We start from the raw sequence: 19,957 nt of genomic DNA on the forward strand, positions 1-19,957 counted from the left end.
CACGAGTCCAAACATTTACTCAAATTTGTCTGTTTACAAATGCAAAATTCAAATTGAATTTGATTTTATTATAACTGAAATTAAATAACTTGCTCGTGATTTGATCCTAGCGGATTCATTCAACTGCTCCTAGCAGCAACATAAGCATACTTATTACAAACTGGGTATTATTTCCCTTGCCTTTTTTTGCAGCTCTCTTGCATGGTGATGCATTTTAGAATACTTCAATCTTTATTCTGTTACACTAATACGATGAATAATTCATTATTGAATATATGAATTCATTTTTAGCATTTGTATTCCCCAAAGACGTCGCTAGTATACTAGTGTTTCTGGAAAATGAATCGGTTCTTACAGCTGTGCGAGTTGATAACCGATATCAATTATCCAACGCCAAAAATAACTAGAAACTGATCTCTATTACACACGAGACGAAAATATAAATTCGTGAAATTGTAGTTCATAGAATTCAATGCAATTTAAGTACCCTCATTCAACTCGAATTTAAGGATTTTTCGTAATTTTTTAAGAGATTGTTTTGTAAATAAACTGCCAGTTAATTCGGGATAACATGAATTTTTTGATAACTAGATAAACCAGTTTCCGAAGAAATCGACAGATTTCATCATACGCAATTCTAAGCACTTGATTTTACAATCGTCAGTTTAACTCCGGTTCTTGATAATCGCGAATAGGTTTTAGTCTATCGTATTAATATACTTTGAAAATATAGTATATAGACAAGTAAAAATTTCGACACGAGCTAGAAAAGAATAAATTATAATGCTAATCTAAATCCGTTACACAAGTCCATTAAGAAAAACGCAAAAATAAAATTAAGATGGACGCCTAGTATTTTAAAGTCACGCCCAATTTAGGACGGACACTTCGTTACAATTCAGCCCTTTGCATGTGTGCACGATTTTCCACGTTTTTGGACAAGTAGCAGGCAAATTCAGCCCTTTCGCATGCTAGTCAATTTGATAATATACGAATAAATAAAAGGCAAACACTCAAAGCCACAGAATGCGAGTTCATTGTCCAACCATGCAAATGAGATTAGTCTCCCGCTTTCAATGTTTGTCCTATTGTCCCTTCGCCTTCAATGTGTTACGAGGCTAACATCTTTCACATATGCAGTTGCTGAGGAAAATGCAAACGGAATGCAAAAAATATACCACAACGTATGGAATAGAGAAAATGGTCAAGAATACCAACAGTACACATCTTTTTAAATTGATTTCAAATTGTGTTATTTACAACTGTTATACAAAACCGTAACTAAAGTTCATCACGAAATTTTTGAAACTTAGTATTAAAAGCTAATTACAGAAAATGAATGCAAATAAGTGATGCAACATTACGTTTGTCTCGAGTTTTCAACCTGCAAATAGAAATTTTGCATGTACATCGGTCCTTAAAAGATCCAGTACATTTAGATCATTTTTAAGAGGAATGCTCAAAGGAATGTTATAAAGCAATATCCGCTAGAGTTGAGTTTTAATTAACTCCTGTTTCTTATGGCACTTGCCATGGACAAGCCCGCTGTTACGAAGACAGCTATTTTAAGCCGGTGGGGGAGCGTCTCTTGTTTTTTAGTAGGACCAAGAGGACGACTTTGCTACTCACGCATCACTCATTCGCTTGCATAGCCCCCTTCTTGCAAGAGGCACACTCACACATCTCGGATAGAAAAACGGAAGAACAACCATGTCCAAACCGGGACTCGAACCCAGGACGGCCAGGTCACGTGGAAGACGCGCTACCCCTATGCCAGGAATTCGGTAATTCTGAACCCTTATCAAATTTCTTCGAATCTATTGAATTTATGATTAACGATCTTGATCTGTAAAATAACTTCTTGAAGTTTTCATTAGGGTTGTCTGAAGCGAATTTCAGTAATTAAGTCAAAGCACTTCAAAAATTGGTGCTATCAAGTTTTTAGCCTCGTTAGTTTAACAATCGAAAGAAATTCGATCGCCTGAAAATTTAACCAAAGAAAATTGAAACTTTCAATTCAGCAGACTTGGTTGGGTTGATGAACTGCTCCAATATATTGTGTAGTTGAAGGTTATTTAACTTTGTAGCTCTTGCTAATCTGTTGGTTCATAATACTTGTGTAATAAGTTTGTGTATACAATATAAATGTTTATATAAACCTCGAGAAAATATGTAATATGAATTTTGATATATTCAATGAAGTATAATTATACTTGGAAATTGAAATTCTGTTTAATTTTTTAGAAATGTTTGAATATAAACAGTTGTTGAATTACACATAAAAATAGTTATAAATAATGCTCAATCGGAGTATAGTAAGGCTGGGTGTTTGTATGCCTATTTAAGTAAAATTTGACCCCAGATGAGTGATTTATGCATTTTTGACTGTTCATGAAAGGAACTAATTTTAAAATCAAGAATTTAAGTGCTCTTGCTTCACAAGCGCTTCAATATTTTCTAAATCTTAAGTTTCATTCCTGTATTCTAAGCAGTGCATGGTTTATCCGATATGCCTTGCAAGCGTTTAGCTGAAGTATTTCTGAATTCATAACTTCTGAAATTAGCTGTGCTCTTGTCTTAAAATTAGATTTAATATTAGTCAGAAACGAGTGATTTATTTGAACTGAAAATGCTTTATGCCTTCACTATTTGTTTATTGTATAATGTATAATGGCATAATTTGTCACTAAGAGCATGCACCACCTGTTATGCCTAACGTTTTTATAATTCTTGGAATCATTTGGAATGTAGTGGTGACAAAATGGGAAGATGCCTGTCAAAGATTTCAAGCAAAACATGATTGGTCGATACCTATAATACGCATGTCAGCTGAAAGGTTCCATCAATTCTGATCTGTTTGTTAAAATGAGTCTGCCTCTTGGAAGCTAAAACTCTCTAGTTTCGTCGTCGGGCCTCGAATACATCTATTCTAATGTTAGATCCACCATTGGATTAGTTCTGCAATATGTAGAACACTGAATTAGTACAAAATATTTAACTTTAGTCTCAATATCGTCCATATAATTCTTGTTCCTTTTTTCTATCTTACGAAGTAGGAATCTTACAACTCCTATTCGGATTTGATGAAATATTCAGCTTTTTATCATTCCCTTTATATCCTCTTCTATAAATGATCACTTATGCATTTAGTAATGGAATCCACACACAAGTATGCTAATAATTTATAATGAAAAATGGTCAATAAAATATAATTTATATTGAAATTGATTCGCATAGCATGCGAATGCGATTAAAAAATGAACAATTTTAAAGCCAGATTAGAGAATCCATCTTTTCATGCTGCAACTTTTCTTGTCCTCACTGCTCTATAATGAAAGCTTCTCTTCGTAATTGGCTAAATTCTGTTTGAATCGCTATTTTGCGAATGTCCGCAGAAACCTCTTCGAGTTGGTGCTGGCTACACTCTACAATAATCGAAAGTTATTGGCATGGCTTAAATGGTTTTAGAGTTGGGTTGGGTGTTATTCTTGTAATGCCAAGGAGAGTTCGTACAATAACCTATGTAGCTCCAAATTGAAATAAATCGTTGTGAAATTTAGTTTATGCATCGTTGTGCTTATGATAAAATTCCATGCGACTACATTGTTTGCATATTTGATTGCATCCAGATCGTTTTATTGCTTTGTGAGGATATTTAATATAATTTCTTGGGCATTTCTAGCAGTTGAGATTAAACATAAAGATGACTCACCCTCTAAAATGGTCTCGAAGAGCAATCTGAATTCAGAGGTGAAACTACTAGATCCATCACGTATTTGACTCGGAAATTTTGAATAGTTGACTTATTAGCAATCGTTTCTCCAAACATTTTAAATGAAATATCCTGATTCGCTAATTATATAATGTACATAGATGACTGTGTCTCGGACAGATGTATTGTCCAAATTAAAAACTCGAAGTTCGATTCGAACTTCATATTTTGCAACAAATTTTTCTTCTACGTGCATTTCTGCTTTAACTTTTTTTGGCTGACATGGTCGAGTCTAAAACGTCAAATTCATTTGACGGCTCATCTAACCAGTTGAATCGTTCTCTGCATCGATTAACGCAATGCTTGGTTGTATGTTAACTTTTTTTTCTTAAGTTTATATTGGGATTATTTGCTTTCTCAGTAGTTATTCCAAGTCGGATGTTTTTCGGGTAGATTATTTGTTGAATGTTTCATATGGAAGGCTCTCTTCAGGATCTGGCTTATTCTCCATTTGTTACTTTATTCCAAGTTGAAAAATAAAGGAATTGAAATCGCAAGAATAATTAAAGTAAAACTATTTCTCCATTGATCCAAGTTCTTCAGTTCAGAAAGAGCATCGCTACAAAGCTTATCAAGAAAGTACGAGGGCAATTCAGAAACTAACCTCCGATTGGTCACAGTGCGGGTAGTGGGGGGAGTAGCGCGCCATCTGTGCATTCACACGCTCAGCAGGTCAGTCGGCATCAAGCCGTAGTCGAGTGAACATCGTACCTGCGCTAGTTTAGTTTTTGTGGCAGTTTGAAATGTGTGCTGCAATAGAAAATCCCGCCAAATGTGAAGTGCGTGCTGTTATAAGGTTTTTTACAGCCAAAGGATACTCTGCAGCAGCTATTCATCGTGAGCTTTGTGCCGTGTACGGACCAAAAGTTATGAGTGAAGGAGTTGTCCGTGAATGGGTACGTTTATTTAAAAGTGGACGAGAAAACGTTCATGATGAAGAGAGGAGTGGTAGACCATCCTTGGTGACTGACGAACTCGTTCAGACAGTTGATGCAAAAGTTCGTGAAAATCGACGTTTCACAATGGCGGAGTTGTCTACTGATTTTCCACAGATTTCTAAGACTCTTTTGTACAAGATAGTGACAGCAAGATTGGGTTACCGTAAGTTCTGTGCACGATGGGTGCCCAAAATTCTTACCGACCACCACAAAAGTCAAAGAATGGCCTCTGCATTAGACTTTCTGTCACGTTATGAGGACGAAGGAGAACCATTGTTAAACAGAATCGTGACCGGTGACGAAACCTGGATTAAGTACGTGAACCCTGAGACAAAAGAACAATCAAAGATGTGGGCACATTCAGATTCGCCTACCAAACCAAAAAAAGCCCGGCAAGATTTTTCTGCCAGAAAACTTATGGCAACGGTGTTTTGGGATGCCAAAGGGGTGTTGTTGGTTGAATTCATGGAACGTGGGACGACCATTAATCAAGACGTGTACTGTGAAACACTAAAAACATTACGACGGGCTATACAGAACAAACGCCGTGGTATGCTGACTTCCGGTATCGTTTTTTTGCACGATAACGCCCGTCCTCACTCTGCTCGCAGAACAACAGCCCTTCTTGAGTCCTTCAAGTGGGACGTTTTCAACCATCCACCTTACAGCCCAGATCTGGCGCCAAGCGATTATCACCTCTTCATGCGTATGAAGAAATGGCTCGGGTCCCAGCGGTTTGATGACGACGAAGAGCTCAAAGATGCGGTCACAGGCTGGCTCAAGGCACAAGCGGGTGATTTTTATGCAGAAGGAATTTCAAAGCTTGTGAAGAGATACGATAAGTGCCTCAATCGTTATGGAGACTATGTCGAAAAATAGTGCAAAGATGTAGTTGTAAGATGTATATATTAAAATATTTTTACTTAACTTGGTGTATTTTTTTCAATCAACCGGAGGTTAGTTTCTGAATTGCCCTCGTATTTCAAATCTAATCTGACTTTCACGATCAGATGTTGGACTTTCCCTCGTTGTTGTAAAGTAAAATGAGCAGTGCTTTATCCGTTTGTTAGAAATGCATTTTAGTCTTAAAGGATTTCTCTACGAAAAGTGTGTAACTCATCAATTCTTGTTTCTAACATGTCTAATAAACTTGTTGTACATATTTTCTATGATTGTTTTTGGACTATTTGTTCTTATTGATGGATATGCTGCATACTAAGAATCTCCTTCACGCTGAAACAGAATAATTAAACATGAAGGCTGGAAATAAGGCAAATCAAGAAAATGATTAAAAATTTCGATTAGAAGCGCGACTTTCAATTTGTCTTCTATCTTAAGCAATCTTGTTCACAACTTAGAACTATGTAAACCTGCAGCCAGAACAAAACTGTTTCATTTTAGTTCTCTCGTCAAGTTGGGTTTCATAAATGTTTATTTTGTGGTATAAATTGAGGTGAAGACATGATTAACGAAGTTTAGCAGGATTTATATCGGATAATCGAGACTCTATCAGTATCTGGCGCCGTCTCGTGTGAACAGCGACAGAAATGAATTGTTGCAAAGATGGTATCGTGTTCATGGAATTAATGTCGTTAAATTCGGAGATAGGTTATTACCTTAAGCGATATATTGATTCGAAAAATGCAGGTTGCTTGCGTTCCATACTTCGTGAAGTTGAGATGAGAGAAATGGAGACATTTTTCAATATTTAGGAAAAGGAAAAATTAAACTGTAGGAAAATCGCTATTGAAGGTAAAAGCAAAGTTTAAGGCAAACGATTTTGAATAGTAGAATAGTGAATATCGGGGATGGCAGATTAAAGAGCTTTGGTAGGATTTGCGGTGATTAAAATGGAATGTAGAATGAATATTCTCTTCGGTCTTGCGAATGTTCGCTGTAGCGAAGCATTCAACGGGAAATTTGTAAACGTGGAAATGCGGGTAATATTAATTCGGTAAAATTAGTTTTCGAATTTTAATTATAGAGTAAATTACGGGCTTAGCTTAAATTCATTGCAAGATAAAATTAAATCCTATTTTAAAACGGTGCAAATTTTTAAGAAATTGTTAACAGAGTATTACATTTTGGAGATGAGGGAAGAATCTCTAAATTACTACGTCAGAAAACTATTTATATTGATCTCCCAGCATGCCCTTAGATGTAATAGTCTGCTCTGCGGAGAATATTAACCGATACTGTAGTTGTCTCTTCGAAATAACCAAACATAGATTGGTATGGGTATGGAGATTTGCGATACAAACCACAGCAGCGCTTGCTACTAATCGTACTTGGAATGGATAAAATTTCAATGCTTTAATATGAACTCGGAAGTCTTAAAATTCGCTCAATTGCGTTTAATTTTAAACCCAAAGTGTTCCAAGACCAAATCAAAACATTCCACATGCTTAAAGATCCCAAGACATGCAATTCGCCAATCCTAGATTCGATGGTTTTCGTCTTCCTCTTTTAAGTTCCTAATGCAACAAAATAAGCTTTAATCAAAATAATATAATAAAATAAACTTTAATTATTGAACCCATAGAGAGCCTTTCACATGAAAACCAATATTTAAATACATGTTAAGGAGATAAATGGAACGAGACGAGGCAAGATAGAAAACAAAATGTATTCTTGCAAAATATAACGCGTTCTCTAATGCTTATCGCGTTCACAATTTAGATTAAACAATTTAATATTTTTTGATTAGGTATGCCAAACGGAAAAGATTAATATTCGCTAATTTTTCAACGATTAGTGCATTAACAGATATCCCTAAACGGTATTTCGTCAGCCAAATTTCGCAAACAAGTTAAGGATTCCCGATAGAATATAGCTTTCGGAAATAAATTATAATGTGAATTAAGTTTATATAAATCCCCACTTCATGCAAGACATCCCATAATTCTTTTTTTTGAATTAAATTACCTGCTTGTAGGAAAAATGCTTCTGATAAGGTATGATCCATAAGTCAATCATAAAATTGATCGATTAGCTTTTTATAAAAATATTGATGTTTAAATGATTGCATCTTAAAATGAATATTAGAGACGAATATTCTTATTCATTGTTTTCATTGCTGCTCTTTTGAGAATCCGCAAAATTGAATTTTAGCTGATTTTTCAACTCGATGATGTGTGCAGTGTAAACAATACAAGCAAAAAACCTCCCTGCATTGTTTTCTGAATATAGTAAACAGTTGCATGAACGGTAGAATCCTCAATCTCTCTTCAGGGTATGCAACAGTTATAAGTGTGCAAGATGTCAATCTTAACGGACTCCTACATGGTGCTTAGTACCGCGCTAGAATTTGAAAGACCGTATCCTCGAAAGATAACACACGTTCTAACACGATTCTGGTATCTATAAAGCTTTTTATTTCTTACTCTCCATATAGGAAAGTATTTCTCTTTACTTTCTAATAGAGCATTAATGCTTTATTGCGATAGAGGATAATTAGTAGAAAAATTATTTTAAAATTTAAATGTTATTAATCTATTTTGTTCATTAAATAATCCCATTATCTTTTTAAATCCTGGAAGAAAAATTAGGTCTTTCCCTTGCCCCCTTGGTGTGAGTGCGGAGTCCTTGCCCCCTTGGTGTGAGTGCGGAGTCCTTGCCCCCTTGGTGTGAGTGCGGAGTCCTTGCCCCCTTGGTGTGAGTGCGGAGTCCTTGCCCCCTTGGTGTGAGTGCGGAGTCCTTGCCCCCTTGGTGTGAGTGCGGAGTCCTTGCCCCCTTGGTGTGAGTGCGGAGTCCTTGCCCCCTTGGTGTGAGTGCGGAGTCCTTGCCCCCTTGGTGTGAGTGCGGAGTCCTTGCCCCCTTGGTGTGAGTGCGGAGTCCTTGCCCCCTTGGTGTGAGTGCGGAGTCCTTGCCCCCTTGGTGTGAGTGCGGAGTCCTTGCCCCCTTGGTGTGAGTGCGGAGTCCTTGCCCCCTTGGTGTGAGTGCGGAGTCCTTGCCCCCTTGGTGTGAGTGCGGAGTCCTTGCCCCCTTGGTGTGAGTGCGGAGTCCTTGCCCCCTTGGTGTGAGTGCGGAGTCCTTGCCCCCTTGGTGTGAGTGCGGAGTCCTTGCCCCCTTGGTGTGAGTGCGGAGTCCTTGCCCCCTTGGTGTGAGTGCGGAGTCCTTGCCCCCTTGGTGTGAGTGCGGAGTCCTTGCCCCCTTGGTGTGAGTGCGGAGTCCTTGCCCCCTTGGTGTGAGTGCGGAGTCCTTGCCCCCTTGGTGTGAGTGCGGAGTCCTTGCCCCCTTGGTGTGAGTGCGGAGTCCTTGCCCCCTTGGTGTGAGTGCGGAGTCCTTGCCCCCTGAAACCTACCAGTTAGCTTTCCTGGTGAGTTCATTGGTAGGCTTCTCAAAATTTTTAAAGAACTAAATTTTCCTGGTGAAAGTTAATTTTCATATATTTGGCAAATTCCTTCATAGAGCACGTCGGACATTTTATGGAGAGTATGAAATAAAGTGCTTCAGGGATACCAGAATCGTGTTAGACCATGTCTTAACTCTAGAAGATGTGGTTTTTCGAGTACTAGTGCAATACTACGCCCATGGGGGAAACCCGTTAAGCTTGAATCTTTCACACTAATCACTGTCGCATGTCTTAATGAGAGATGGATGATTCTACCATTCATGCAACTGTTAACGGTATATGTTAAGAAGCAATGCAGATGTTTTTTGCTTGTACTGTATATATTATACGTAAAAATAGCAGTCGAAAATGAGATGAAACTAGATTGTGCCAGCCCCCCCCCCTTTCTCGGTTCAATAATGCATCAATGAAAAACACTGGATAAAAATGCAAGTCTCTAATCATTCATTTTGTGGAATCATTTGAACATCGGTATTAAAACTTTAGTGGACATAACTTTAGCCTCTACTACGTGTGATAAGACCCCGCCGTTAAGTTAATGTTTTTTAACTCTGAAACATTTTGTCCTTGAATTATTTTTACAATTTTTTTTATCCCAGTAACATTTAAATCTCAACAATGAACTCAAAAATTAAAAATCCGCAGTAAGTTAAGTATATAAAATCATTTTTATAACTCTTGAGCAAATATATTTAATATTTATATTTATAATTATTATATTTATAATATATTATTTAATATAGATTTCATCTTCTACTGTCGTGTTTTAAGCTTTATCGGATAAACTTCTAAAGAATTGTAAATAATTCATAATGCTATTTAGAATTCTTAATGTTGCGACATTTTTGTTTATAAAATATCTAATAAATAATGCGATTATAAAAAAAAATTTTAGAACAATATAAATTTTGGCATTGCTTTGATTTCACCGATTCTTTAGAACTGGAAGTCGTATAATTCATTGCCATTTAATAATAGTAAAAAAAACAACCACCCCTTCAGATACAATGACAGTTAGCATAATTCTTTAGAGTATTTAATTTTTTTTTTTTTTTTTTTTTTTGTAAGCGTTAATTTAATTCCAAAGTTTCGGTAGAAAAATTTATGTAATTTAAAGACAAATATAATAGGAAATGAGATTGGAAAATGTACTTACTATCGAAAATCCAAGGTGGTTGTTGTTATATTTCTTAATTTCCTTATATTGAATAAAATGAATAGGAACACATTTCTTGCATGTCTGGGAAAAGGGTAAAAATACGCCATTAATATGGTTTCAGATTGTGGTTACAGACTCTTTTTAAATAACTCAAGATGCAGATTCGGGAATATTGTGCAATCGTTTATTAACAGGAAATTAAATGTAGTAATTCTTGCGTTTTATGAAGCAGAAATCAAATGTTCAATTTTTTTGCTACTGCATTTTGCGGCCTATTCCTTTAAAGGACGGGGATAATGCTTCTATTTTTAATGTTAAGAGAATATTTAATAGCTTAAAAATTTCAACAAGGGCGGGGGGAAGTGATTTCACTAGATTGTGTTAGTGAATGAAAGATCGGATTCTAATGAGAACGAATGCGTTAAATTTTAGTTTGGGCATATTTAGTTTAATATTTAAATGTATCTAAATTTCGAACCAAAATCTTGCAAACGATTTTTGTACTTAATTTTAAGAAGACTAATGGCCTTTTTAAAACAAATTAGGAGTGGTAAAAAAAAACGCGGATCTATTCTCGACAATTTGATATTTAAGTACGTGGGGTGATTATTTTTGTTTTAAACTAAACATTTAATTCATCGCCTTTAATCAAACGCCTTTCTAGTACTCGATCAAGTTAATGAACAGAATCGTATGCTGAAAATTATTCCTGAATTCACCAATGAAGAAAATGATTCTCTTATTTGTAGGAATCTTGGCGATAGTTTCATTGGAACTGGAATGATCTTCCTTGAACCTTTCTTGCTATCTTGCAGAAACTATAAAAAGCTCGGAGAAAAAGCTGCAATTAGTATTGAGTTAGTCGGCGCGTTCGTGTGCCGAGGAGTCGGTTAGACGCCGAATGAGTGTGGTGGGGCGTGTACTGAAGAGTTGGTTAAGTACCGAGTCGGGTCGACAGTTGGCTTTAACTCAAAGCAGTTATGCTTTGTCTGAATGGCTTGTGCTATGATTATTTTATCCTATCTACGATTTGTGTGCTGAAGTCCATTGCAAGTGCTGCTCTTGTGTTCACTTTGGCTGTTTTCTTATCTATGTGTCCATGTCTTCATTAGAAGAAAGTGTAGCTCTTTGTTATTGAGTTAGTTGGATTGTTCCACTGTGTGTTCTCTACAATCTCTCGATGGTCCAACTTTGGACTTGAAGTTTTTTTGAAATACCTTTTTAAAGGAAAGTTTACATTTCCATATAATTGGCGAGAACTTTCCATTGTAACACTTAATGTGTTTATGAATTTTACAAATGATTTCCGTTTAGGATTCAAAATTACGTATTCAACTTTAAGCATCAAATATTATACACATACTGATTTTCCAAATATCTTGTGTAAGATTTTGTCGAGTGATGTGAATGGATGTTTAGTCCATTAAACTATTTTTAAATACGATATCCGGCTCTAAAATTCTATTTTTCTTTAGATACGTGTCTGAATTCTCTTGTGGCTGATCACAAGAGACATTGATCTCTTAAATGGCGATTTTCAAACTGATTGCGTTTCACTTTTCCAGATTTCCATCTTTTTGTAAGCGATGACCTAATTGTTTGTTTTTTAAATTAGCAATATTTAAGCACAAATTTCATGTTGCGAATGCTCTATTAGTTGCCTTTGGATGCTGCCTTATTTACTTCGTTAGATTTGTACTTGACAAAATTTGTCTGAAGCATTGGCTTAAATTCATTCTACTAATTAAATAAAATTCTACTTAGTCCTTTCAGCCGTAATGGGTGTTTACATCTCGGTTATCAGACTTCATTCCTTATTGGGTAAATAAATCTTACTTTTGCATAGGTTATTACAAAACGAGACATTTTTACATGGAATTTAAAACTTTAATCAAGCAGAAGTTGGACTGAAAAGTATAACCAACTGCCAGTAGACCAAAAAACTTCAAAGTAATTGAAATATTACTTTGGAAGATTTAGTTTTGCATGTCTACAGAGAGGGATCAATGTTTAACGAAGACTGAACAGGATCTTGTGCTGTGATCTTTCATGCTGTGCACCTATAGGTGCTCATTCCACCCATTACGATGGCAAAATCGCGACTATTTATATCGCATAAAAGTAATTGGCTATCCGCCCTACGTTATTCTGCAGAGCGGTTTTGTCATTCCCTGTTTCTGCTTTTCAATATCTTGCAAATGGACAATACACAGATAATACCCGTATACTAGAGTGCAGAGCTGTCAACGTCAATTTCTTTCCAATGGATCCCAGCTCACTGAGGAATTGCTGTAAATGAGGCTGACGACATTTTGGCCAAAAGGGGTGCAAGGAAGAGACCTTTTGGCTGAATGAAATGAGAGGCTTGTGAAATTCCTGATAAAGATATGCCCCCAGGATAAAGCACTGTGTGACTCTGCCGGTAAGCCATGAGCTTCACTGATTGAGGATACACAATTGATATCGGATTCTCCTAGAATTGCAACTGTGGCACTTTTACGCCTTACTATATGCCATGAATGTTTGCCCACATACTTGTATTGGCTTGGGCTTTGATTCTATGTCCTCTGTGTAGACAACATCAATTCTTTGCTACTCATCTTGACTCGTGTTCTGCATTTGTGTTTTTAAACTGGAAAGTTCAGAAATATTGGAAGGCTACAGATCGAATGGCGTCATAGCCAGTTTTCTGGGCATTTGTAATTTTATTTTTATGCGAGAAGTGGCCGTAATGAACAACATACACTTTACACCAGTAGCTAATTCGTTTCGGTGTTGATTTCTTCTGTGAATCTTGCATATTTGCTGAAAACAGTTGAATTTGTAAGCTGAACAAGAGCAAATGCTTAGAAAATATGGTGATGTGCTTAGCATTATTTGCTACATAATCATCGGTACGAGTAAGTTAAATATTTCTGAAATGTCGTTTTTGAACAGTTTTCTCAGTGTTATGTTTCCTATAGTTAATTGCATACCGTTCCTCTAATACTCTTTTCAATCCCACTGATCAGTTGAATCTATGTTCTGGATTTAATGTTAGATGGATTCTGTAAATTCAAACTAGTATTTGCTGCTTTCAATCTACCTGCATTTTCATTGTGGCTGTTTCCTATTTCAGGTCATACTTAAATTCAATTCATTGATATCCAATAATTTCGTTAAATTACTTAAAATGATATCCAAAAATAGAATTCAATATTCAAAATAGTTGCAGTTTTGAGTTCATGTAAATAATTATTCGGAATATTGCCGTTGATCCTGAAGTTTGCATTCACAATTCCATTTCAAAGAATTGTCTTTGAATAGCTAAACACTGGTAGTATCTTCAGTAATTTTTGCACGCCGTCTGAAATCCACTAAATCTTTAATATAATTCTTCCGCTCTTAAAATGATCCATATTGTTGCAATAATGGGATCCGAATTGTTGGCAATTTTTAATTGTGGGATAATGCAGTGCCAGAAACAAATCTAGAAAACTTATTCAACTGTATACAGCTCAAGAACAGACATCTTAACTTTATTTGAATTCCATATTTGTATCATAGTAATGGAAGAATTTTTCTATTTAACATTAAGCAATCAGCTAAAATTCGTTGCATAAGGGAGTGACGAAACTGAATTACTGAATTCCAGATAAGTTTTAAAGAGAATATACTGTCTGAATCAGGAGGAAACAGTTCAAATTTTCCAAGAAAATTCAATAGTATCTCGTATGGGATCTGAAGTGTCCTAAAATGTTTTCTATAAATTTTCTATCGTAACGTCTTGTTTAGTGCTCATCTTGCATTCGAAAGATGAACGTTTTTTCTGGGGTGGGGTTGGGGAAGCACGACGTTTTCTTATAGTTTCATTCATTTACTATTCGTAATGATACAATAAATGAGAGCCACTTGGCAACCAACTGTTCTCGAATAAGAATCGGTTAAGAAGTGTTTGTATTCACGAGGAAATCGGATGAGAGAATGTACTCGATGGATCTGATCAACTCCTTGGTATTTTCTTTCAGATCATATTTCTGATCATTTCATTGTACTTCTACTATCAGCTTCATAATCTTGGGCTCTTTCTAAGGAAGGGTCTTTTGAATCTTCAAATTTAGATGATTAGACTGTGAAAATGATTTTCATTTGTTTGAAGAATTTAATGTAAACGCAATTCCAAACTAAACTTCCGAAGCATCGGTTTACTTTTTTACATCTTCGCAAGTCAGAAGCATTGCACTTGTCATATTGTTGGCACTTGCCATAGACAAGCCCACTGACGAAGTCGGCGATTTTAAGCCTAACTTTAGCGTCTCTTGTTTCAGTAGTGCTCTCTAGGGCCAAAAGTACGTTTTTAGTTCTCATGCGTCACAGCCTTTTTCATGGAGCGGACTTCATACATTTCATCCACAGATCGTAATTTAGTCCTAAATCAAAGAACAAGCACCTCTGGTTCAGTTCCCCTTGGTGATATTGTCTGGACTTGCAGAACTTTGTGGCATAGCTCTTATTATTTACAATAAAGGGAATTGCATCGAGGAAATTGTTTGAATTTTATTCACCCTCCTCCTTGCCTTTTCTGTTATTCTTAAATGTTTAGAACTCTTAATTCCTTTCGAGAATAATTTCACAAATTTATTACTCATTGAGCTAGTTTTACACACTTCCTGGTGGAATGTGTTATCACAAACTAGCACATTTTCAACTTGCAGAATAGATAAGCTGATTCTTGGCATCAAAAGATAATAGATGATATTCATCCACAAATATTTCTTTGACAAACGGTAACATCAGCGTGTCAAGTTGACTCTGCTTGTGCCCATATTGTTCTAATTATCCTATATTTCATACTCGGCGAGTCGGTATCTTCATTTAACATTTATGCAGAACTTGCCAAGAATTCTTGTTGAAACTTTATTGCAAAATATATTCAGAAGAGTTGGCAAAATCAGTCCTTATGGTTTTTTCAGTTTGATACACTCACTTTCTTGATGCATTTCGATCACTGTCTGCCTGACCCTTTGTACTGTAAAACTCCCTGAAAAATTGGTACTTGTTTGATCAGCTAGTTTTAATTGTTTTCAAATACTTTTTCTATATCAAACTATCTCTAATAATTCTATGATAAATTTTTAGAATCAATCGTAATGCAAAGAAATCAAAATTGGCCAAGATTTTTAATCGCTTAGTTTTTTCTTCTGCAATAACTTGCTGAATTTTTATAGCTCGAATCATTCAATCGAGCCATGGCCAAATGTGACCTATACTTCATAAAACTCAAAACTGAACTCTCTCGCCTCTCTCGAAAGTAAATTCTTTTTTGATCTTTTACAGTAATTTGAAAATACTTGGATCAAGAAGACTACATGAATTTTTAATGCATGATGAATTGAATGCCAGTCTGATAACGAATGATTCCTTCTAAAATTTATATCTAATTTGTCGTAGAGCAAGACAGAATAATGAAATAAGTTGAAAGTTTCTGAATCCTTTCTTGTTGAAACAATCCCTTCATCTTCGTCGATGTACAAACTCTCTTGTGCAAGTTGTAATTAAAATAACGAAACTGGCAGCGATGTAGAAATCTTGCCTACAAATAAATATAAAGACAGAAATGAGTTTCTTACTGGTTTTGTAAATCACTCAGCCTTGGGTTTTGACATTCATATCTTGCCGAATCTTCCTTTTATTTATGCTAAATTTATTTTAGGATATTAATCACTCGATGCAGACAGATCTCAGCTTGTTGCAAATAAGTGCTAAATTCTTTCTTAAATTTGCACTTCGTAGTTTCTTCATCAAACTTCAATAATTTGTGTTACAAGTTGATATTGAAATGTATTACTTACAGTTATGTAGTTTCGTATCAATGTTAGTTCTAATTTCTAATTTTTAAAATATATCTTATTTTCCCTTTGTACTTCAGTGTTCTAGTTTCATTGATTAAATACTCGAAACATAAGTTTCGTGTATATACTATGTGTGTATGATGAATATTTGTAATTTTTTTGTTTTGTGCATATACAGTTGTATAAAATTAATTATGTATTTTTCCATTAGATTTTGTTTGTTATTTTGCTCTTCTGTAATAATCTGTTTTAGAACGTTTTGTTGTTTAATGTGTAAATTTATTCTGATGAAAATAAATTATTTTTATTTAAATTTTAAAGTTGCAAAATATTTTTTTGTTTATCGCCATTTGTTTCAAAAGTATTTTCTGTATCTGGTTAAGAATATTGTTGATGCTCTGCCATTTCAGACTTCCAATAGAAATATCGTATTGTGATTTAATTTCCATTCTTAGGATTAAAGTTTCGCTTCAGAACAGTTTTATTAATAGTTACTGTGAAAAATGCTGACTTTTGATTTTCATTTCACGATATAAAGATTCATCCATAGGCATAAGAATTTAATATAAATGTTGGCAACGTATCGAAGGTAATTGGCGAACATCTTTTGTTCCTAAACCACTCGGAGACAGAAAATACATTCAAGAATTTTAAAACCATGCTTTTAACTTTAAATTTCGTGCTCTTGAGATAGTTTAAAACTGAATTCATGGTGTATATAAAATTTCTTGTCTTGATATTTGGCAGCTATTATCGTGTTTGTTTTGCAGGCACCCTCTATGAGCTCATAATATATCTATTTTCTTCATGCTTCATAAATGTTTTCACAAATAGGGAAAGTTTCATTGAATGAAAGTACGATTTATTCGGTACATTGGTAGGTATCATCATTATTATATTAACTAATGCAATTGGTAGGTGTTATGGTTATAGCATGATAAAGCAAAGAAAAAGGAAATTTGGGAAGTTCTGCCTAGTTGGTTGAAACTTTAATCCCTTAATCAAGATGCATTTAGAATAAAAAGTCGATTCTCACCACGTTGGAAGCAATATTATCAGATCGAATTCTTGCCTCATAAAACTTTAACCAACTATCAATTAATCGAATATTTTGGGCAGTCGTAGTAACATGCCGGACGGAAAAGCCAACTTTAATCACTTTTAAAATTGAGTATGACTTGAATTTTTTTTTATGAATGTGTTTGTTCAATATGAAATATTTAAATAAAATAGAATCATTATGTTATGCGATTAGTTTAAATGGATTTAATGAGTATGAAAATTCTAAGAACTGGGCACTAAACTTGTTTCGTTTTAATTCGTATGGATTTCGGCTATTCGTTAATGAAAAACAACCTTTAACATAATTTAAATATGTAGTAAACATGACATAGAATTGTTACGATTCGTCTTATTGCTTGACGATGCAAAATATTCCGTTATATCTAATTTTAAACTGGAATTAATTCAAAATTGCGAGGTCCGTCCCAAAATAGCCCGTTAGAAAACCCAAAATAGAAAACAGGAAGTTAATATAAACTGATATCAAGTTTTGTGCTAAATGTGTCTATTGGTTAGCTGTTTATCGGTCTGCACATTGCTGTTACATGCATATACCTAATATGCATATGTATATTCCGGTAAATCAAAAACGAAATAACTTGTATAAAAGAAATTTAGTATGTGATCTTGTTACTATAATTTAGTTTTGTGGCACATTTTGATTTTTATCGGTCAACAAAATCCACATTAGGCTTTCTTCACCATATTACGAAGCGCAAAATCTCATGTGCAGACTAAAAATTTGAGAGCCCATATTATTAACGACCTTTTCCGAAATTCCAGTTTCATGTAAGAGGAAGAGGTATAATACCTTTATTAGGGAGTAGCCGAGACAGTTTCGTGGAGACCTCCCCACTGAGTTCGATATTTTTACAAGGAATTGCATATCTTCAAGTAAAACTAGACAATCCGAGGTATTTCACAATTAGATATTTTTTGTGTTGAAAAATGCCACGCTACCATACTTTTGGTAGCGTGGCATTTCAATTCAATTTATATCGACTTTTTGACACTTGAGATAACGATGCCTCTTTGGTTACGTCATTGCTGTGGATTTCATTTAAATGAATCTCAGAATTGCTGACAGCAAGGACAAAGAATGAAGAATGCTTATATTGCATTATGAACCTTCATCTAGTCAAAAATGTTGAAATCCTACTCTCGTTTCGGATGCCATGATGCTGAATGGCAGATAGAGAACAAAAGAATCTATTTCCTAGTTCCGCTGATATAACATTCATTTTGTCGCTGCCGAAATAAACATACCTCAAATCAATCATTGATATTAAAGTAAGTAACGGTACTTTCCTTTTCCTGTTTTAGTATCATTAATTGAAAAGTCAGTATTTACAATTATACGTTAAGAAGTAATTTAATGAGTATAAATAGTTAAACAATATTGCCGCATTGAAGAAAGACGGTCGGATCTCCATGGCCGAATGGTCAAGGCACTGGTCTCATAATCGAGAGACCGTGGGTTCGAATCCCGCTAGAGACAATGCGATTCATAGTATGTGTAAATATTTAATTCCTTGATTTTATGTTTTCATTTATTTCATGTTCCAGAAGATACTGGACATCTCTTTAGTTAACCAGACAAGTGTTCTGGACTTTTCTTGTTGTCTCCAGATAAGTATTCTGGAACTTTCACTGCTAGTATAAAAGCAGAAGATTTGTCAGTCACTGCATTCCCAGTTCAGAGTTGAGTTAATAAATTGATTTAGCTCTACTTGTGTGTCTGAGTTCCACACTAAAGTATCTACGTGACAATATACAGCACTTTAGCTACGAGGAGGTATTTTGACTTTAGTGATCCGCACGAATGAATTTCATCTAATTAATCTTCAGTTAATTTTAAAGAGTAGTTTAAAAATTTGCTCGTTAATATAAACGCTGTCTTGCAATTTTAGAAAATATTCAAAATCAATTTCTGTATGCAACGGACCATCCTTGAAATTTAGGCTCTTAAATTTAATTTTTCATTTACATACATGGCTTCCTTTTTCTGAGTTTTAAAACATAATTCTCTTGTCTGCAATACATTTAAAGAAGCCTCTCAATATCCTTTTCTACAATGAACTATAAACTTTAAAAAATTTCGTGTTCTTCACTCTAATTGGAAGTAGTCTTTAGTTTTTTTTGCATACATCCATAAGTTTATTTTTATAAAATTTGTATGTGTTTAATTCATAAATAAGATAGAATAATTTAATATATTATCTTAGTACGCATATCTTTATACAATGTATTATGTAAACATTATTTGTGTTCTTTTTATATTCAAATTATTGCTTTTTTCATTGTATGCATATAAATATAGCTACTAATATAATACTAGCGCCTCTGACAACTATTTCGCTCTCCAAGATTATTGAGTTTTTTAAGCTGTTAATAATTAAAATTGGATGCGTTTCTTTAAAAAACATTTCATCTGTAGATACGACTAAAACATATGAATTCATTAAAATAATTTACTGCAAATTAAAATATATGTATATTACAAAAGCGTAAATGAAAATACTACTACTTATGCAATGATTGGCAAAAGCACATGCTTGAATGTTTCAATGGATAGTTTGAATTCCATCATAGCATTTAAAAACATTTTGGATAGTGTATTAAATTGAATTAAAAAATATTATTAAAGTTAAATGAAAATGCGTACGAAAAGTAAATTTATGTAATTAAAAAGTTAATAGTGCTTTTTGTATTATTAAAAAAAATTATATTAATTTTTTTAAATTCTTAAGATAATACAGAAAGCACTTTTATAAGAATTATTTTAAGATACGACTATAAATTTCCGTAGACAAGTCAAAACAATTAAGGCTAGACTTAAGA

Source organism: Argiope bruennichi, chromosome 9 (genome assembly GCF_947563725.1).
Source record: "Argiope bruennichi chromosome 9, qqArgBrue1.1, whole genome shotgun sequence".
In the NCBI taxonomy this organism is placed as follows: domain Eukaryota; kingdom Metazoa; phylum Arthropoda; class Arachnida; order Araneae; family Araneidae; genus Argiope; species Argiope bruennichi.